Consider the following 21461-nt stretch of genomic DNA (forward strand, 5'->3'; position numbering starts at 1 on the left):
GAGAAGTGCCCCTTGCTCATGAAACTATGTATTAAGCTGTGAAGGAAGTGGTATGGTGTTGAAAATATTTAATTGTAATACCTACACGACAGAAACTGAGTTGAGCATTTTACCAACTATTCTAGAAACCTGAATATTTACCACCTGAAGTGTAATACAGTGGTGCCTCGCAAGACGAAATTAATTCGTTCCGTGAGTTTTGTCGTCTTGTGATTTTTTTCGTCTTGCGAAGCACGGTGTCGGGAAAGTTTTGGAAAAGCTTCAAAAATCACCAAAGTCTTTAAAAACCTCAAAAAAGGCTACCACACCGCGTTCTATGAGTTGCTCCTCGAAGTCAAGTCGCAACTGTATTAACGGTGTTAAGAAAAAGGAAACAAACTTGCAAGATGTTTCTGTCTTGCAAAGCAAGCCCATAGGGAAAATCGTCTTGCAAAGCAGCTCAAAAAACAAAAAACCCTTTCGTCTAGCGAGTTTTTTGTCTTGCGAGGCATTCATCTTGCGAGGTACCACTGTACCTGATTTTTAGTAACTGAAGTTTAAGAGTTGTGCCTATAGTATTATGTTTAAGCCTAAGATGTCTTATAGTTCGTTAAAGCAAATCAGTCAACTTCTACCTGAAAGAATCCACTTTGTTCCTGACCCACTTTGTTTCATAAACTACTTTTTGTTTAAACTTCTTTTCTTGTTTGTTTGATCGGCTCTTGCCTGAGACTCTAAATCATTACGTTTTCCCTCACACAAGTCCCACACTAGATAATGTGGTGAATTGTAGAAATTTGTGTAATTGGTGTACTGTGAGGTGGGTTCACTATATTTAATTGGGGGCAGTTAGTGGAAGTGGATCTGCGACATTATTAATTGGTGGTATTAAGTGGTGGGACCACTACAGCTTCAGAGGTGGAGGATTAAGGATGGGGGAGAAAATTGATCCAGTTCTCATTTAAAGGCCAACCTCCCTAATTTATACTTTCCAAAACAAGATGTGAACTGAAATACAGCCGCCCCTTCAAAATTCACACTTCTCTGAATTTTGCAATGCAGTTCCCCAGCAAGGTAATGTTTATTTATGCCCCGCCCATCTGGCTCGGTTTCCCAAGACACTCTAGGCGGCTTCCAACAAAAGAGTAAAAGTACATTAACACATCAATCATTAAAAACCAGGATAAAGTGTTCATGGGAATTTTCTTTAAATCACAAACTGAAATATGGAGAATTGAACTTAAAATTGGAAAACATCGAGCAACTGAAACTGACAGCTTCCCTCTTCCCTTGGGAGGGAGATTCTGAAGTGCCCATTTTTCAGCTTCTGTGGTCCTTAAGTTTGTTTCCATAGCATCAATTGATCTATTCAGTTATAGAAAACTAATCACATTGAAGAAGAATATTAGCAGCCTGAATGCTCTTAATTAAAGCAATTTGGGTTTGGAGTGGAAAAGGAGGATTTAACAAATTAGATATTCAGTAAAACAACAAAAGGATTTCTCTGTTGATTTATTCATTCAATATAGTGAACCCTTCTGAGTTATTAACCCATGTAATAGTAATAGAGTCTTAGGCATAAAGAAGAAAAATATATCCCAACATGGAATACATGAGGGGGGAAATGGTTGGGGTTTGCCGCTAACGTACAACTGGGTTTTTTCATTGCTGCCTCAAGAATCCTCATTCTACTTTACAAAAGCACAGCATAAAAAATCCAGTCATGTGAACTAGTGGATATGGATTCATTTGTCCTTAGAGAACAAACATTACTTGGCACTCTTTAAATATTACTTTCCAAACTCACCAGCCACACATACTGAATGTTTTTTAAAGAAAACAATTGCTCATTGGATGAAACAGGCTCCAGACATTAGATGTAAATGTGCAAACCCATTAAAAATGCTGTTTTCTTTGAGAAGGTGTCCTATTATTGCTGTCACTGTTGCAGTTGGGTAGCCTTTATAAGCAGTGTTGCGATTTGTGGAATGTTAACTAACAGCCCTTGCAATTCAGTAAAATTCACAAAGAGCACCATCAATCAGTCACAGGAATGCTGTGTATTAGTGATTTTGTTCTTTGGCAGTGTCATGCTCTTCTACATAATACATCAGAGTGAAATCAGAGGCATAAACAAAAGATTAAAATGATCGTTCTTCTCTTCATTATCGGAATATAAAATAGAGCACTCTCCTCAAGGGCACATTGCAATTTATGTGTTACATATTGTTATGAACTGTGCTGTCCTCTTATTCAAAGCCCATCTATCTTTGTAATGGCACAGACAGGACATCAGCTTTATAGGACCCCATTGGCCCCTTGTCAGTTCATGTACTGTAGCTTAGCCCTCTGTTTGAATAAAGACACCCACCAACCACTCATTATTCTGCATTATTACATCCAGCTAACATAGAATTACCAGCAAGCAGAGAAAGAGGTAGGATGAATGACCCATACGGTTTTCTCCAATTCCATTGTAATGTAGGAAATGGGATTTAAGGGGTTCTCTGGTGGTTCGATCTACAAGTCCCACTTCCTATGATACAAAAGAAGTGGGGAAAGCAGAAGAAATTGCCACCCACTCCACCCACTACTGCTAGGCAATGTATAAACTAAATGAACTAACAGAGGAAAGAGATTTGGGGAATTTCTGGGTAGAATTTCTGCTTGTTAAGGTAGTTGAAAAGTTCTCCTCCTTAAGTCCAAATTCAACTTCATTCTACTTGAGTTCAGATATTTACCAGTAAAAAAATTAAAATATGCATCACTCAATCTCAGAAGATCTTCACAATGGTAAATTCAATGTTATGCCACATCACTTTCTAAGCTTAATATTGGTTTTAGCACATTTCTCCCAATATTCTCCCCTGTAGTCCAGAATGACTATTAATAGTATCTGTAGCTCAGTCTTAATCAAGTTGGTACCCTCCAGCACAAATATCTCTGGAGGGTATGGCAAAGGCTGTCATAGCTTGACATACTTCCAGCATCTGACTCCTACACTACACTTGATCTTAGACAAAAGATTGAGAAGTGATGGCTACTATTAGAGAGTAAGATAGAACATCTTTTGAAATGGAGCACTGAACTGACCCCAAGAACTGACTCCCAAGTTTTCCTTATCTTCACACATAATGGTCAATTATAGGTCAATGAGATGAGCTGCTGGAAACAACACGTCAAATTAATTTCAGCATAGTGGTAGTGGTGGAACAAAGATTGTCAGGACAATGATTTTCCCATTTTAATTGAAGCAGTCTAGAATTTCACAATGCTGCCACACCTGCAAGATGTGTTCCAATTTTTATGGCCTACTAATTTTATACAGTTTGTAAAACTAACTTTAAGATGAAGTTAAAATGTAGGTAACAAGTTAGGCTGGCCTAGAACTATGTTGTTGTTGTTTAGTTGTTTAGTCATGTCCGACTCTTCGTGACCCCATGGACCAGAGCACGCCAGGCACTCCTGTCTTCCACTGCCTCCCGCAGTTTGGTCAAAGTCATGCTGGTAGCTTCAAGAACACTGTCCAACCATCTTGTCCTCTGTCGTCCCCTTCTCCTTGTGCCCTCCATCTTTCCCAACATCAGGGTCTTTTCCAGGGAGTCTTCTCATCAGGTGGCCAAAGTATTGGAGCCTCAGCTTCAGGATCCTTCCAGTGAGCACTCAGGGCTGATTTCCTTCCAAATGGATAGGTTTGATCTTCTTGCAGTCCATGGGACTCTCAAGAGTCTCCTCCAGCACCATAATTCAAAAGCATCAATTCTTCGGCGATCAGCTCTCACTTCCATACATCACTACTGGGAAAACCATAGCTTTAACTAGACGAACATTTGTTGGCAAGGTGATGTCTCTGCTTTTTAAGATGCCCTTCGTGGATCATTGCCCCCTTCATGGATCACTGCCTTTCCATGGTGAAGGGGCTTGAATAACTCAGAGAAACTATGAGCTATGCCGTGCAGGGCCACCCAAGATGGAGAGGTCATAGTGGAGAGTTTTGACCAAACATGATCCACCTGGAGCAGGAACCAGCAAGCCACTCCAGTATCCCTGCCAAGAAAACTCCATGGACAAAGACAGCAGGCCTGGGACTATAGAAACCCATTATTCTCACCCTGGTCATTCTATACTTCTTGGTTTTGCATGTGCCATTCCCTTGCTATCAATATTGAAAAGTGACAGGAGCTGCAGACCACCTCCAGAACTCTACATACTAAAAGAGGCACCACCTGAAATATTATCACCTTGATATGTTGGGGGAATGAAGCTCACAGGTATTCATAATGGAGTTCCCCTGTGTCACACACCTGCATGCTCCAACTCCTCTGAGCTCAGTCAAGCTCTGAGCTTACCCCTTGGCAAATTCACACGGAGCGCAGGAAGGAAATAACCATCCCATTTGATTGTTCTGCAGCAACAGGTAATCAGAGATATATGGCCTTTTGAATATGGAGACTGTGGCTAATAGCCATTGATAAACATATTTATGAATCTGTCTAATCATTAAAAAAAATCTATCCAAGCAAATGGCCATCACCATATCAATGTACTCCATAACTTAATTATGTATTGCGTGAAGGAACATGTCATGCAAAGCATTTATCAGGTGGCTTTCAGCATGGAGATGTGTCTCCAACTTCCCTCCTCCCACTTCAGTTGCCCTGATTACCCAATGACTTTCTTTTTTTTTTTTTTTTATAAAATTTTTATTGGTTTTACAACGTTTTAAAAAGACAAACAAACAGTGAAAAAGACAAACAAACACGCATAGTTTCGTACATATTTTCTTATAAACCTCTTTTCTTGGACTTCCCCATACCCCCCCTCTCTGCATCCCAATGTCCATACTTCAACTAGCAACTCCCAGTTATTGCTTTCAAGTCTCTGTCAACTTAGTTCTTTTCTATCTTCTAACCATATATCCCTGTACCCCCTTGTTTCTGAAAACCACGACATTTTAACATTCATTAAGTTTATAATAGTCCTTCAGATAACTTTTAAATTTTCTCCAGTCTTCTTCCACCGTCTCTTTTCGTTGGTCACGGATTCTGCCTGTCATCTCGGCCAATGTCATATAGTCCATCACTTTCATCTGCCATTCTTCCAGAGTGGGTAAATCTTGTGTCTTCCAATACTTTGCGATGAGTATTCTTGCCGCTGTTGTAGCATGATTACCCAATGACTTTCTGGGTTCTGGCTCTCTTTTCTTTTGCTATGATCCAGTTTAATACCTGTCCTGTGGCTAATGTCTGATCTGCAATTTGATAAGTTTTTCTTCACTCACTTATGATTCTTCTTTTTGTTTTGTTTATTTTTAAAAGCTGTTTTTAAGTACGTAGATCTTTAAAAGGTTTATATAATTTCATAAAACCATGTTTTCCTTGCCTCTTGATAATCTGATCCATTTTTCTACATCAACTGGCTCACTTCTGGCTAGGACATTCTTGAAAATAGATTTGTCTCCTGTGTTTTGGAAATGGTGTCATAAAACACATAAATCACACAATGCATTCCTCACTTTGCTGGTTTTACGTTTTATAGATGGCTCCTAGTCTTTTAAATGTTCCAGAAAATCATCAAGCTTTCTTCCTGAGGTGAGAACCAAATGCATAAATGAAAGTCTGTGTTAGGATATTTTGTCTTCCTGTAGCATATGTTTCACTGTGTTAATTTTCAGAAATTGATCTTACAGCTTTCCTATTCTTTTTCTTTAAACAAAATAAAGACCGTATGCTTGCAATGGCCCTGGAAGTCATCTAGGCCAAGTCACTTCTCAATTCAGGATCTGCAATGCAGAGACATTTACAGTATACCTGGCAGAAGCAACTCTATACAGTGGTACCTTGGTTCCCGAATGGCTTAGTTGTCGAACAAATAGGCTCCCAAACGCCGAAAACCCGGAACTAAGTGTTCCAGTTCCACTTGAGTGCTGGAAGCTGCTGCAGCCAATCAGAAGCCGTGCCTTGGTTTTCGAACAGTTTCAGCGTTGAATGGACTCCTGGAATGGATTAAGTTTTAGAACCAAGGTGCCACCGTAAATGCTTATAAATCTCCTGAGGCAGCCTTTTCCACTATTGAGCAGCTCACACCTTTAGGAAGGTTCTCCTAATACAGAGATGGAGAAATTTTTTCAAGGCTGAGGGCCACATTCCTTTCTGGACAACCTAACAGGGGCCACATGCCAGAGACAAAAGTGGGTGGAACAATGGCTGCAAATTTCCCTATGCACATTCATACACTCCTCTCTATCCTCCAAGTGAGCAAGAGATGTTATCAAAGCTCAAGAACACATTTCTGCTGGGCAAAAACTCACAATGAGGACAGGAGCAGTTGGCAGGAAAGGGTGGCGGTGATTATTGGAAGAGGAAGGGCCAGTGTGGTAGGCAGGTCATGGCTGAGCTTACCCATGGGTGGGAGCACAACCTCATCTCTCCCCCTCCCAGAATGCTGCAGCAATGCAGGTGTAGAGAGGCCACATAAGCACCCCCCTCACTGTGCTCCTGCCTTTAGTTCTGCCAATGTATCTACACATGCCTTCTCCTCTTGACAAGATGCAGTGACAGTGGTCTTAAGGAGGCCACGTAAGCCCTGCCATTCCTCCCTGCCATCTGTTCCCACCCTTGGCCCCAGCAGTGTGTCTGCACACCACTGACCCACTGCACACCCACCTGACTCCTCCCAGTAAGCCATGTGATATTAGTGCCAGGAGGCCAGTTAGCATCTCCAACCATCCCTGCCGTTTGCTCCTGAATATTTGCAAAGTAGGGTAAGGTTCAAAACTGGGCTGGTGAGGGATGTGGCCTGTGGAGAAGGGGTGTGACTGGGGCAAATTACAAGGCCCATATAGAGAGGCCTGGAGGGCTGCATTTGGCTCCCAGTTCACCACTGCTGCCTTACCCTTTGGCCAAAAAATGGATTCCCTACACTTTTCACTCATTGTTTGCAGTTCTGTCCTTTGGAACAGCAGAGAACCTGTCTGCTCGCCTTCGGCATAGCAGCTCTTCAGATATGAAAGTGCCATCACACCTCCTTTTAAATATTCTGTTTTCCAGAGCAAACATGCCTGGATCTTTCAGCTGTTCCTCATAGAATTCAGTTTCCAGGAAACTTCCCCATCTTGGTCACCAGTGCCCCTCAGTTAAGTTTACCAATGTTTCTCATGTAAGCTTTAAAAACTTTTCGGAAGACTCGTAATACTTTAGATACTTTAGGTCAGTGACACTATGAAATTGGCAGATACACATGGCATGAAGTGCTTTCCACATGGCTTGTTTGTATGAACTGGACCTAAGGTAAGCTTACAGGGCCTTTTAACATTCGGTGTCTGTTCTTTTCTCATTCATATATCATTTTCCTTCCCAGCGCTGGGTGTGCTATATTCATTTATTTCCTTTCCCAAGCAGCATGGCTTAAAATATAAATTGTGAGAGGGAGGTGATTTGAGCATATGCATGTTGATGATACTTATTTCAGTGAAACATTACATATTCCACTTTCCCTTTGAAAAACTCTTCAGTATTAATGCCACAGTCTTTAGAACAAGTACAAAGTCCTACACATTTCAGCATTATTGACTTCCAAATAAACCTGCTGGGCTTTCAATCTAAGTTTCTTGAAGTTTCCTACTGGACACAACTAGGCAATGCATTATTCCCCATATCTGTAGCATAATTCTGATTTGAATGCATCCCTTGCACTTCTTCTTTGATACCTGCCAGGATATATACCTACAGTATAATCTTGTAAATGTCAAGTACCAGTAAGCCTGAGGCTATAATCTAACGCCTACTTTCTTGGGGGTCAGCCCCACTGAACTCAACAGGATGTAGGTCTGAGTAGACGTTCACATGATTTCACTGAAACAGCATTTCAGAATGTAGAAGGTTGTCAACTGAATCCACAGCAATAAATATGGTTTATGGTAAAAGAGGTGATTGTGATCATACAATGGATGTTGAACAGGTCAAGTGAAGCCACAATCATATGAAATATATTTTCTTTTCTTCCATTATCGGATATACCAGCAGTGTTAATGGTAAGCTGAAAATTCATATTCAAAGGGCGTATGGGTTTTTTTTTGGTGGATTTTTTTATATATACATGGGTTAGCCCCTGAAGTATAATTTCAGTCATTAGGAAACATCGCTTAGCATTATCTTCACTAATGTTAAATTATGTTGTTAATACAAAATGTGCATCATGCCCTCAAAATGCCATTGTGGATAAATGCACTGAGATAATGAAGCAGAAGTAAACAATAAATATTCATCTAAGCCTTTTTGCTTATGAATTTCTCAGAAGGTAAGAGTCATGAATAACTGAACTGATCCAACGTACAGGTGAAACACTTGATGCAAGATTTTCTACTAACGAAAGGTCAAAAAGCACAAACTAATATGAGGTGGAGCCCTCACCAGACATCACTTTCAGAATGATTGAAAGGGCTAGCCATGTTAGTAGCATTGTAGAAAAACCAAGAAAGAGCCTTGTGACACTTTAAAGACTAACAAATTTATTATAGTATATGTTTTAGTGCGCTAGAATCTATGTCATTAGATGCAGGGCTATCCTGAGCAATGGTTATGGATGGACAAATCTGTCAATTTTGAATTCTTTCACAGTTTTTTATTTTTCTACTCTTAACTTTAATTTGCCTCATTTCCATTGCTGCACAGACTTGTGAAATTTTGTAAAACAAATAAAAACAAATCAGGAAATTTTAAATGTATTTTGTATAAAAATATTCTAAAACATGGTTACGCATTTTGGGTGTGGGTGTTAAACTGTATACCTAACCATGCTAATCTCTGCATCCAGCAAGTGTCAAAATCTAATCAAGACCTTTAATCATTGGATCCGGCAGGTATTGAAATCTAATCAAGCCTTCTAATTCATGGAAATAACCAAGCTATCTTGCTGGTGAGATTATGGGAAATTAAGAGGCTCTCTACGAGATGGCAAATGAGTGGGACACCCCCTCTCCCCAGCTAAAGCCAAAGTTGAGAGCAGGAGTGACAGTGATGTGAGCTGGAAGCAAAGTAGCAAGGTGGAGGGAGAGCCATGCCTGATTTCTGCTGGGAGAAGCAAGGTCTTCTTGCAGTTTTAATGCTGTGAACCTCTCCATCGTAGGCTCAGGTTGTATATATGTGTAAATAAACCCTATAGCATAAAGATACCACAGTCTCTGCTGTGCCTCGTTTCCAAATGAAACACAAAACTTGGATAAGTGCCTGTAGCCCGGGGAATCCTGCACCACATGGAAATTGGGATGGTATGCAACAATATTTATTTTGCATGCAATTCTGCCTTGTACAGTGGTGCCCCGCAAGACGAATGCCTCGCAAGATGGAAAACTCGCTAGACGAAAGGGTTTTCCGTTTTGGAGGTGCTTCGCAAAACGAATCTCCTATGGGCTTGCTTTGCAAGACAACAATGCCTTGTGAGTTCCTGCGGGGGTTTTTTTCTCCCCCCTTTTTCTAAGCCGCTAAGCCGCTTATCAGCTTATCAGCTGATCCGATAAGCCGATAAGCCGCTAAAAGCCGCTAATCCACCAATGGGCTTGCTTCACAAGACGAAAAAACCGCTAGACGAAGAGAATCACAGAACGGATTCTTTTCGTCTTGCGAGGCACCACTGTACAGGATTGATTCAAGTAATTTTACCCATCTAGAAGGCAACTTTGTATATTATTTTTATGGATATATGTATGCTTGTGTCTGCTTTTTATGAACACACACATTTCTGTATGCATATTTGGTTAGAGAACTGGGTTGCAAAATTCAGAGAATTGTGGGTTTTGAAGGGGAGCTGTGTTTCTGTTCAGGAAGTACTAATCTGGTAAATTTGCAAAATGATAAAATCATTCTCGAAATGACCTTCAGAGGATTTTGATGTGTCAGAACATTCCAACAGCCAGCTATCATATCCAAAATGTATTGTCAGCAAAGATAAACACTACGGTGACAACTAGTTTGGTTGTATTCCTCTCTAATGTATCCTGAAGCAGGAGGTCTAGTCTGTTGAGCTATATAAAACATCTTGCCAGTGATAATGCATAGCAATGTCTGGTTTCAGTGGTTTGGTCACTCTGCACTTCTAAGGCATCACTTTTTATTTCCTCTGGGGGTGCACAAAAGTGCCAACTTGGCCAATTTATAGTGGAGGCTCTTTATGTGTGGAGAGCACAGAGAGGAATTGGCCCCAATGGGTTACACATCAGCAGTGCTGTTGTTTCTGTAAAAGTCAGGCTGCATCCTGATTTAGTGTATAGAGGCTGCAACAGTGAAGCAGGGAGAAGGCAGACAATTCTCTTGGCCCAACTCCCCTCTTCCCCTACCCAAACCAGGCTTTTTAAATCAGCGAGGAAGTATCTTGCTCATTGCATAAAATCTAAAATGGCACCACTCCTCATTTCTCCCTCCCAAACTTGGCTCAGCAAGGGGAAGGCAATTGGTTAGGAGATGATGCAAATGAACTAAAGAGACAGTAGACCAAAGACTATGTGCAAAGGAAATCCAATGGAATATATCATCAGAAAATCCTCATGGGGTGGGAACTTTTTCAAATCTGTAAATGTAGCGGGAAGGGATCTGGATGCTGGGAACATGACATAAGGGCCCATATTAACTCTGTTCTTGTTAATTAAGTAATTAACCATTTCTGTCCAATGGACCCTTCCCCCAAGTTTATACTTGTGACATTCTGTGTAGGCTCCGTGGCTGGAATGAGAAATGTTAAGAGGGAATATTTTATCAAGCTAAGTGCAAATTTTATCAAATATAAACACCACCAAGCACAACAGATATGCCTAATCCTCCAGAAAAACAATCTCTCAAAGGACCTATTGATGGCATTTTACCATTGCACTGTGGAGAGCGTACTAACTTATGGTCTCTGTGTGTGGTTTGGGAGCTGCACGGCCAGGGAAAAAACAATGCTATCCAGGGTTGTAAAGACTGCAGAGAGAATAACTGGGTGCACTCTTCCCACCTTAGATCAAATCTATGCTGCCAGGTGCCATAAGAAAGCAGCAGAGATAGCGCAGGATAGTACGCACCCCGGAAATGATCTCTTTCAGCTTCTGCCTTCTGGAAGAAGGTATAGGGTTATAAAGGCCAGGACTAGCCGCCTGAGAAACAGTTTCTACACAAATGCAATTCTGGTTCTAAACACAGCTTAAGGGGTCTCTATAGTATAGTGTATTTTAAAATGGGGTTTCAGAGTTTTTAGGGTTTTTGAATGTTTTATGTAGTTTTGTAGTAGTTTTATGTAGTGCTATGTAGTTCTATGTAGTTTTATGTAGTTTTTCAATTTCATTGTTCTACATGGGACAATGACAATAAAGATATCTATCTATCTATCATCTATCTATCTATCTATCTATCTATCTATCTATCTATCTATCTATCATCTATCTATCATCTCTCTCTCTCTCTCTCTCTCTCTCTCTCTCTATCCATCTATCTATCATCTATCTATCTATCTATCTATCTATCTATCTATCTATCTATCTATCATCTATCTATCTATCATCTATCTATCTATATCTATCTATCTATCTATCTATCTATCTATCTATCTATCTATCTATCTAAAATACAAAATATACATCCTCATCATACAGCAGGGATGGCAGAGCTCAGGTTCGGCGCTGAACTCAGACCTCTATTTCTGACCCTTGGGGTTCTTCCCCAGTCACTCCCCTTCTTCTCAGGCTACACTTTTTACCAGCCCTACTTTCTACCCTCTGTGAGTGTTTCTGCCTGATTAGAATGTGCCCTTGATATCCTATAATGCTTCTTGCATACCTGAAGGATAGACAGAAATGTGGGAGTAGATTAGCATATGTTGCTCCACCCACTTTTGCTTCTAGTCCCGCCCACCAATGGCAAGTGGCCCCTGGGACATTGCCTAGAGGGAATGTGGCCCTTGGGCCCCTGTTCCCTGATAATACCGAAGCATTCCTTCATCTAAGGCTGCATTCAGACAGCACTTTATTTTCCTGCCTTTTCATTACCTGATAATTCCCATGTTTTATGGGATCTCTCACACAGCATAAAAGCATAGTGGAATTTAGTGAAAATATAGTGCTCATTTCCATGTTTCCAGGGGGGGAAGCAGTTTGCAACTCTCTTCTCTTGGTAAATCATGAGATGTTTTTGTTGTAACTTTGTGAGATGAAAGGGTACTTTAGCATACCGTTCTTTCCTGCCATTTACAATTTAGCACAGCATGTTGGAATATTGATCAAAAAGCCACAATTCCATAATGCAACAGGTACTGCTTTGTAAAACGAATGTTAGAAATTAGGGCAGAAGCACTAGCATTATAACCCGTAAAACTAAAGCAATAAACCTCACATCTGAATGCAGCTTGAGTGTAAGCTGGCTGAACTAATAGCTGCTAATGCTGTATATTCACTTTGCAACAAAAACCAAAAAAACAACAACTCCCTTTATTTGTTTTTTGTTTTTTAAACTGAGCTCTGCTGCTACAACAGATGCAACTTCCAAATATTTCTCATTAGAAAAGTAATTAATATGCATAAATCTGTTTGCCAAGCAATCTAAAAGTGAATCAAGAATTAAATTAGACGCAACACACTAGCTATTTCTAATTTGGCTTTAAATGAAATTTTAGGGAGGCATTCAGGACAAATTACAAAAAAGGGGGGAGGGGGTGTTCTCAGGGTGTTGTTGTTTTCTTCATTAGCTTCATAATTCTAAGAAAATAGAAAACTGGTTTTTATTTTAAGATCGTGCATCAATTCAGTAGTGTTGGCAAACATTGATCTTGTTCCATTGTTGGGAGAGAGGCGGGGAGTGCAATTCTATTGGTTGTCCATGACATCCCAGCAGCCTTGGACACTATTGACCATGGTGCTCTTTCTGTCACAATGTTCTTTGAGGGTTCAGGAAGTTGTTGCTTTGGGCCTTTCCTTGAGGAGATTTCCCTCTTTCCTCTTGCCACTGCCAGAAGCTTCCTTGGGTATTGGGGTTGGGTTGTGAAACTATGGATGTGCCTTGTTGTTCCCTCTACAATGATGTAGATAATATATAGGCAAAGAGCTTATACGCTTATAGGGACAGAGGAGTTGGACTCAGAATTGGCTCTTCTGTTACACCAGGCATCCTTGTATCCCACCTGAACTGGGCTCTGGCTCAAAACAGCCCTTCTCTAGAAATCAACTATAATTCAAAAGCTGTTGCAAGGAATCCAACATCCATCCTGTCTCTAGGAAAGCTCCACACCTGCTTTGGAGCAGGGATGAATTATTTTGGATGCTGCCATTTCCTATCAGTTGTTCACAGCTGGAAGTAACCAGGAAGTTTGTTGTTGTTGTTTTAAATGCATTATGGTGAATTGCACTGGAATCCATTTTAGATGAAGAGTGGTGCATTCCATATTTGGTTTCAAAACTCATGGTCACTCAAGCTTTCAATAGGTACTGCTAGACTTCTTCAAACCCAGCCATTTAGTTCTTCCCTTCGTCATGACACAGTGCAGAATTACTGGTGCAATTCAGTGCATCCCATAATGGCAGGAACTGCAGAGCTGACAACGTCTCTTCTTGTTGAACAAAGCATGTATGTGTTCTCAGTTAAACACACACACACACAAATAAAAACAGAGTAATGAACAAATAACGAGCTACTTACATCTAAATGGCACAGCTCTGTTTCCAAACGAGTCTTTTATTACAGCATGGAACCATGTATGAAATAATTCTGAAATGTTATAACATTATTTCTCAGATGTTGTTTTATAGATTATGGCCTCTGATGGTAATTGCATAGGTCTCAATCCCTCATTTTCGGCAGCTTGGTGCTTTGTACTTGTGGCACCCTATTAAACAGAACCTTATGAAAAATATTCTAAATTTAGTAATAGTCTAAAGCAGGGCATCCGTCAGAAAGCTTGTTCTGTGTCATAGATGCAATATGATAATCAAACCAATCTTTAGCCACAGAAGCCATTGCTATCATCATAATCATCACCACTGCCAATGTCAAATTAGCTCAGACTTTAATTTCAAAAAAACCCAATTGTTTATGTCATGCTGACATAAAAGCTTTGCTCATTTACTATGTAAAAGAATGAAATTTTACCGTCTCCCTTCATATTCCCTTTCCTTTCTTCTCCTACTTTTACCCCAACCCCATATTGCCTATAACAGTGATGTCATGACTTTCTATGACAGATACTTTATATGTACTATTGCTATCCAAGAAATATATATACATATACATCTCTCTCTGTGTGTGTAATATTCACATTATTTCCTTATTTTCCATTATTTTCTAACCGAGTAAAAAAAGAAAAGAGTACCTTATTTGATACTCTGCCTCCTTCAATCTGTTAATGTTTTTGAGATCCTTTCAAAATGAGTAGCACTCTACAATCATACTGATTGGCTAGTGATAGTTTAAATTGTTGAAAATTGCTGTTAATGAGATTTAAATAAGTGAGAAACATGGATTGATGATGAAAAGTGTGAGGTGGGGGAGAGATACAATCCTAACCCTAGAGTGGCAAATTATATTATACTGATATTGCAGTTAAGGCTCACTTCAGATATTACATTGGTGGCATGGCTATCAGTAAACTTGGAAAGAGAGTGGGCATTTATGCAAAGTAGTAATCTTTCGTAAGGGGAAAACATTGCATAAATGGTGCATAGACTCTAAAGAGAGATCAGGTTATGTAAGAAAATAAGAATAGATCAGGTCAGTGGCCCATCTAGTCCAACATCCTAAACTCACAGTAGCCAACCAGATGCCCAAAGGAAACCCACATGTAGGAGTTAAGTGTAGTAGTAGTAGTAGTGTGGCATCTGAATATAGACTGCATTTTTAATCAAGGCTTATATTGGCTTATATCTTGATCAGGTTCCTAAATTAAATGGGCTTAGATTTTCAAATGTTTCATGCCAGGCAGAAGACCAGCTGCTTAGAGAACCTTGGCAATGTTTTCCTCCTAGACAAGGGGCCCCTTGATTTATAGCAGAAAACAATTCTCAAAGTCGTAAAAAGGGGGAATTACAGGCTGAGAGTGAGGACACTGACCCTACATGTTACAGAAGATAAAAAAGGCAGAGATAAACATAATTAGGAATGAGTAAATAGTAAAATAATACCAATGTGCCTCCCAGTAAAATGAGCCAGATCTTCTTCCTAAGGTTAAATGTTGGAAAGAGCTAATGGGAAAAGCAGCTGGCTGAATGGGGGGTGTAAACTGAAGAGGCTTCTTTTGAAGCTGTTTTTTACTGAGTTCCTTTTTTTTACTTTACAAAGGCTACCTATGTTATGTATTAAATATATTGGCTTAAATGTAATTATGCAAAGGATTTAAGAAATGCTAGATTCTTATTTCATATAGTTGTAAGAGTTGTATTTATCCTGAAATTAAGTCAGCCACCAGCCTAGCCCCCCTGCCAGACAGGAGACGCCATCCAAGCAGTCCTGATATATAGTTGTCAGGCATTTGTTTAGAAACCTTCAAATGAAGGAGATCTTTCAATGTTGATGTGAACTCAAGATCCTTGACATATGTTTAAGATAAAAATTTAAGATTAACCATTTGTTTTGGAGGGCAATAGGGCAAGGAGGGCAAGAGGTGAGCTGGTAATTAAGATTCCTTGTTGAGACACATGTAAGATATATTACTACTTATTTGTCATTTATAGATGTAACAATATATAGCTCTTTGTGTTCCATATAAGGACAGGAGGATATGGGTGTATCTTTTAGGATTGGTTATAGCAATCAGCCAATAGGAAATTCAACCAGGCTGATTGGACAGAGGCAGCCAAAGGAGGAGCAAAGGGGGCTGGATTAAGGGAATATAAGTGCTGGCCATAATGGCAGGAGGCCAGGCCAGAGCTTGGTAACCATATACCACTGTGCCTCTCATTTATTTGTCTGACAAATAAATTATTATTTTAAATTCTCTATTGCTGCGTTGAATATTTCATTCCAGTTAAGCGTTAACCACAAGCAGGGTGCTACAGTAGTAGTAGTAGTAGTAATTTTATCATTTATACACCCATCTGGCTGGGTTTCCCCGGCCACTCTGGGCAGCTTCCAACATATTAAAATGCAGTAAGACACCAGACAGTAAAACATTTCTATAAAGGGCTGCCTTCAGACATCTTCTAAAAGTCTGACAGTCAGATAGTTGTTTATTGCCTTGACATCTGCTGGGAGGGCGCTCCACAGGGCAGGCGCCACTACCGAGACGGCCCTCTGCCTGGTTCCCTGTAACCTCACTTCTCGTAGTGAGGGAACTGCCCGAAGGCCCTCAGAGCTGGAGAACGATGGGGGCAGAGACACTCCTTCAGGTATACTGGGCCGAGGCTATTTAGTGCTTTGTGGTTTTCAGAGAGACATAGTACCTCTCACAACTGAAGCAGAGTCTAGCCATTGATAGCATTATCCTATATAAATATGTCTAATCCCTTTTTAAAGCCATCTGAGCTGGTGGCCACCACTGCCTTCCGAGTTAACGTATTCATTGAGCTATCCACTATGAGTGCAACATCTCGCTCATGGTCATGAGTTATGATATAGATATATATTCTGCTTCATGATCTTGGGCTCTACAAATAATAATAAAAAAAGAACTGAATTCACTTGTCTGCATGCAAACCTTTACTAGACGCCTGATTTTTAGGTACCCTGGATCAATATGCCCAATGCCTTTAGAGCAAAGAAGGTACTAGTGTTATTTTTTTGTGCAAAAATTTGGGGCTTTCCAAATATTGCATCTGAAAAGGTTTAAACTCATATTTTGCATATGACTTGGGGCTTATTAAAATGTACTTATTTAATTAGAACAGCATAATTTTGTGTTGAGGCTATCTGGTCTAATAAATTCTAGGGATGCCTAATTATTGGCTCAGATTAATTCAAATGGGTGAAAATAGGGTCTCTAAGGTCCGCTAGCTCTGGGCAGTTTCTCATTTCAAAGATTTCCAAACATTTCAGCAATATGAATTTTTAGTGCAGGCACTGAATTCACTTGAAAATATAACCAGAAACATCTTTAAACAAAGAGTGTCAATGTAGAAGCACAAATTGGCAGAGCTGCCATTTCCTCTTCAAGTCTTATGCATTGGTTAGCAAGTGTAAAATATCAGCATCAATGAGGAAAATACCTTTAATTTCCTATTCTAATGGGAAATGGGAAACTGGGCTCTGCTTCGAATGGATGGAATGATTAGTTCAACTGGCAATGTTTGCGGACATACCAGTCCAAAACCTGTGATGTATCTGGAGGACAGCAATATTACAAAATGTGCCTCACCATATTCTTGAATGGCGCATTGATTCTGATAATAGGGAACATTCTCTGGAGCCCTTTCTAAAGGACATGAAATATTAGGATGACAGTAATGAAAAATATTAATTACAATAACAATCAAGCATTAATTAATGGATTGTGAATTATGCATGTTAAACTACTGTTTTTTGTGTATGGTTGTTTTAGATTGTATGTCCTTCAGGGTAGAAATGTTTATTTTAATTGTGTACAGGAGTATGTACATTGATGGTGCCATGTAAATAAATGATGGTGATTATAATAATAATACGATTTTTATAGCGATTCATTATATATCTCTTTGTAATAAATACGAGTGACTCAAACCTTGCACTTTATTATTCCAATAAGTGATAAACAAACTCCACTTCCCTACAAACTTTTCATGGCCCAATTTGCCTTCTTATATTATTTGTCAGATGGACCATATAGGTCATTTCCCACGCCTTAGAAAACAAAGAGTCTATAAAAGGTATGGTGGAATTTCTCCAGTTTTGACAAATTATCATTCCAGCTGTAGTTAGCAAGTGGACCATTTCGATGTATTCTCTGATGTCATGCCCATTGTTTGTATTTTTATGTGGGGTTTAGAATGTATTTTATTTTTAGGTGGACTTTAAATGAGATGGTCTGAAGACTAAATTAATAAAAAGGAGGGGGGTCCAGATATAGCCCCACATGCTTTCAGTGAAAGCTCCCCTTGCATGCTGAAACAACTGCTGACAATGCCCCGTGTTCCGTGTTAGTGAGAGAAGGATATGACAAGCGTGCATCTAGGGCCCCTTTTCCACTAATGCAAATGAGTGGCTACCAGGCTATGTGGCCTGAGGAGTGCATCAGCCTGTGATGGTCATGGCCAACAGGCACTTTCCTGCTAATCTCTACCATACAAATTGTGAGTGGGTTCCCCTGAACACCTCTAATTTTCTGTCCTCTCCCTCCATTCTGATAATGCTGAAATTTGATGGCCATAAAATAAGTGTGCTTTGTATATCGCTGTGGCAGATAACAGAAGCTTCATGGTTGCGGTTAAATGGTGCAGGGGATATCAACACACTCAGTTCCTATGAGGTTGGGAAGGGAGAAGGGTAGGTTGTACCAGGAGAAAAGTTTCAGGTGAGTAAGCACATTTGTTTGGGAAAGTTTTCTAGAGCCCATTGCTATCACTTGGCCTACTCTGGCCAATTAAGACACTATCCACTGTTCCTCAGGGCCACCTGAGACTTCAAGCCCTTACACTGGGAAACAGACATCCCCAATGCTCTCTCCAAATTTTGATTTCAGGTAAATGCTAAGACAACCACAAGTAAAATGCTTCAGCAAGAGAGAGAGAGACTGTGTGTCTGGTACCTGCCTGAAGCATGAGAATTAGAGGGAAAACATGGAGAGCTTAGAGGAGATGTTTAGCTGGCACCTGCATTTCTTTTCTCTTATCTATTTCACACTTATCGGGTGTGTGATTTTTCTGCCCAGCACACATTAGAGTCTGTAAGTAAAAATGACATTTAATTTTAAGCACCAGTGCATACCATTTTTAGTTAATGTACCGTGTCTCTTGGGTGCAGAAGAAGGAACTGTCTTGCGTAGCACTTGGCAGCCTCAAGAAACATGATTCCAGGAGAGAAATCAAGAGGAAGATTCCAACAAAATATGACTTAAACACTATATTTTAAAGTGTCTCTTACTGCCCTTGGGACAGGGTAAGCAGCACACCTAAATACTTTGGCCTAGTTATCACAGTGAATGGATAAGTTGTGAGGAATCCAATCTAGAGTGGAGCACTTCAGAGTTCAAGTAGGGACTGCTTCTCCCTAGAAAAGAAATAAATAAACTCCTGTGTACAAAAAAGTAGCATGAAAGGCTAGGCTGTGGCCCTGTAAATGTCACTCGTCTTCCATCAGCCCCACCCAGAATGGCCAGTGGTAAGGGTGGGCTCTCCAACAACAACTGGAGGGCCGCAAGCTCCCCACCCTTCCTTTAATTTAGCCTTTCTTCCTGACACACCAGTTTTCTATGTGTGCTATTCTGCTGTTCCTCTTTCTTATTGTCATCAGACCCTGGCAGCCTCCCAAGGTGAGAAACACTGTGGGCAGCTGAAGAGGAGGAGGCGGGGTTAAGTAAAAGCAGCAACCATCATTGCTACCTGCCTGTTCATTGGTAGCGGCTCCTCCTCTTCTCTTCCTCCTTTTTTGCCATTGCAGTGACACTATTGGTTGCATCTCGCCACCACAGCAGCAGCGGAAACCGCTGCTTGCTTATTTGCCCTCTTCCTGTGCTTGATAGTGTTGGCGGACTAGGCCATAAGGGAGAGAGGAGATGTGTGGCAGTAAGGAGGAGAAGCCACAGAAGTTGTTCTGATTGGTCATTGGTGAGGCCCTTCTGGGATGTGGTCCACGTATACCAATCTTTGGACTAGTTACCCTTTTCTGTCTCTCAGCACAACTGAATGTCAGGGTCTTAGGAAGGAGACAGTAGCTCCTTCCCTAGAAAGGACCTGACAGTAGTTTGTAAAATGAAAATTAAATGTATTCCTACATTTCAGTACAGTCATACCTTGGAAGCCGAACGCCTTGGCTCCTGAACAAATCGGCTCCTGAATGATAGAAACCCAAAAGTGAGTGTTCTGGTTTTCGAACGATTTTCGGAAGCCGAACATCCGGCACGGTTTCTGCGGCTTCTGATTGGCTGCAGGATATTCCTGCAGCTAATTGGAAGCCGCACTTTGGTTTTCTAATGGTTCTGGGAGTCGAATGGACTCCCAGAATGCATTCTGTCCGAAAACCAAGGTACCACTGTATAATGTTGAAACTACTAGGCTACAGCCTACATTTAGGTTCTTGTTCTGTTGCATTGATTCCCATTGCAGACACAAGAGCATAAGGATTTACCTATATTGACTCAGATCATTGGGTTCACCTAGCTCAATATTGTGAAAACTGCCTGGTAGTGGATTTCCTTTGAGGCAGGAATATTCTCCAGTCCTTCCTAGAGATGCTGGAAATTGAACCCAGGACCTTCTGCATGCAAAGCATTGAGCTACATGTTTTCCCAAGGCTCCCCATTTCACCCTACGCCCTCTTCAGCATGACATTTCTGCCCCAAAGCCTGCTGAATTTGTCTTCAGATTCTTCAGCATATCCTGGTGTACATCGCACCACATGTTTGGGTTATTTGTAAGGGCAGAATAGCATCCCTTCATCTTAAAATACTTTGCCAAATATCAGAAAGCCGTACAAGAATGGAAAGGAAGAAAGTAGTATCTGAGGGAATAGCTCGTCTTATTAATGCTACCCATTTCTTTACGAGACATTACAGTCCTTCAAAGCTAACCTTAAAAGGGAAGATGAGTTCTAAAGGAGACGGGAATCCACAGATTTGACAAGCTCTTTCTTTGCTTCCTCAGAGGCTTCACTGTGACACGCAGGGCACCATCCAATTTGCCACGTTTTTGCTTAAATGGGTGAGAAATGTTGCGATTTATTTTTATAAATGGAGTCATTGCCTCAAGCCAGTCAAGATTCAACATCTGAATAACCATGTATATGAAACACAGAGATGTTCGAAGTGCTCCACAGATGTCCCTAGAGTGGTTCCCTTGAAGCCGCAGCAGCAGTTCTATCAAGGATGAATCTCAGCCATGGTTTTTACACTGAGGCCGAAAGGTTTGTTTTATTTTGATCGCTCTTTCCCACTGGAACCTCTGGCGATCATGTGGCTATGCAAGATAAGCTCTCTGCTGAACACAGGGCACTTATAGCTTACAGAATTTATTAATGCAGAATGCAAAGTTGAAGTTACTTGCTGCAGAAATCAACCACACAAAAAGGAAATATGGTTTAAAATTATTGCTATAACTTAGGGCAGGGGAACTTTTTGTCTCCACGGGCCAGATATTTATCTGTGGGTCAAAGTTGACACATGGGTGGGACTGCTCACTTGTCAACCACATAGGCGAGATTCATTAATGAACACTGGCAGTGGAAGCTCTGCCCAGGGGCCTCTGTTTGCACAGTGAGAATTTATCCTCCTCCGTGCGTCTGGTGAATATGGGTCTTGAGGGGTATGAGAAAATCCCCAGAACAGCACGTGGGGGGAGCTGGGTCATCCTGTCTAGTAAGCTGATATGCTTGTGCCGATGCAGCATTTCATAGAATCATAGAGCTGGA

General features: G+C 40.6%; 2 long non-coding RNA genes across 2 annotated transcripts in view; both read left to right on the forward strand.

Moving 5' to 3' along the window:
* The first annotated feature begins 7027 nt into the window (after positions 1-7027).
* Positions 7028-21461, forward strand: part of LOC310704810 — a 30654-nt gene continuing 16220 nt past the window's right edge. Inside the window, exon 1 of the long non-coding RNA XR_014525030.1 lies at positions 7028-7137. This is a non-coding gene — a long non-coding RNA (uncharacterized lncRNA). The remainder of the gene's footprint in view (positions 7138-21461) is intronic.
* Positions 16292-21120, forward strand: LOC310704819. Its single transcript, XR_014525044.1, has 2 exons — positions 16292-18995; positions 20699-21120. It is a non-coding gene; the product is annotated as an uncharacterized lncRNA (long non-coding RNA).

Source organism: Podarcis liolepis (assembly GCF_965112155.1).
Source record: "Podarcis liolepis genome assembly, chromosome: 4".
NCBI lineage: Eukaryota > Metazoa > Chordata > Lepidosauria > Squamata > Lacertidae > Podarcis > Podarcis liolepis.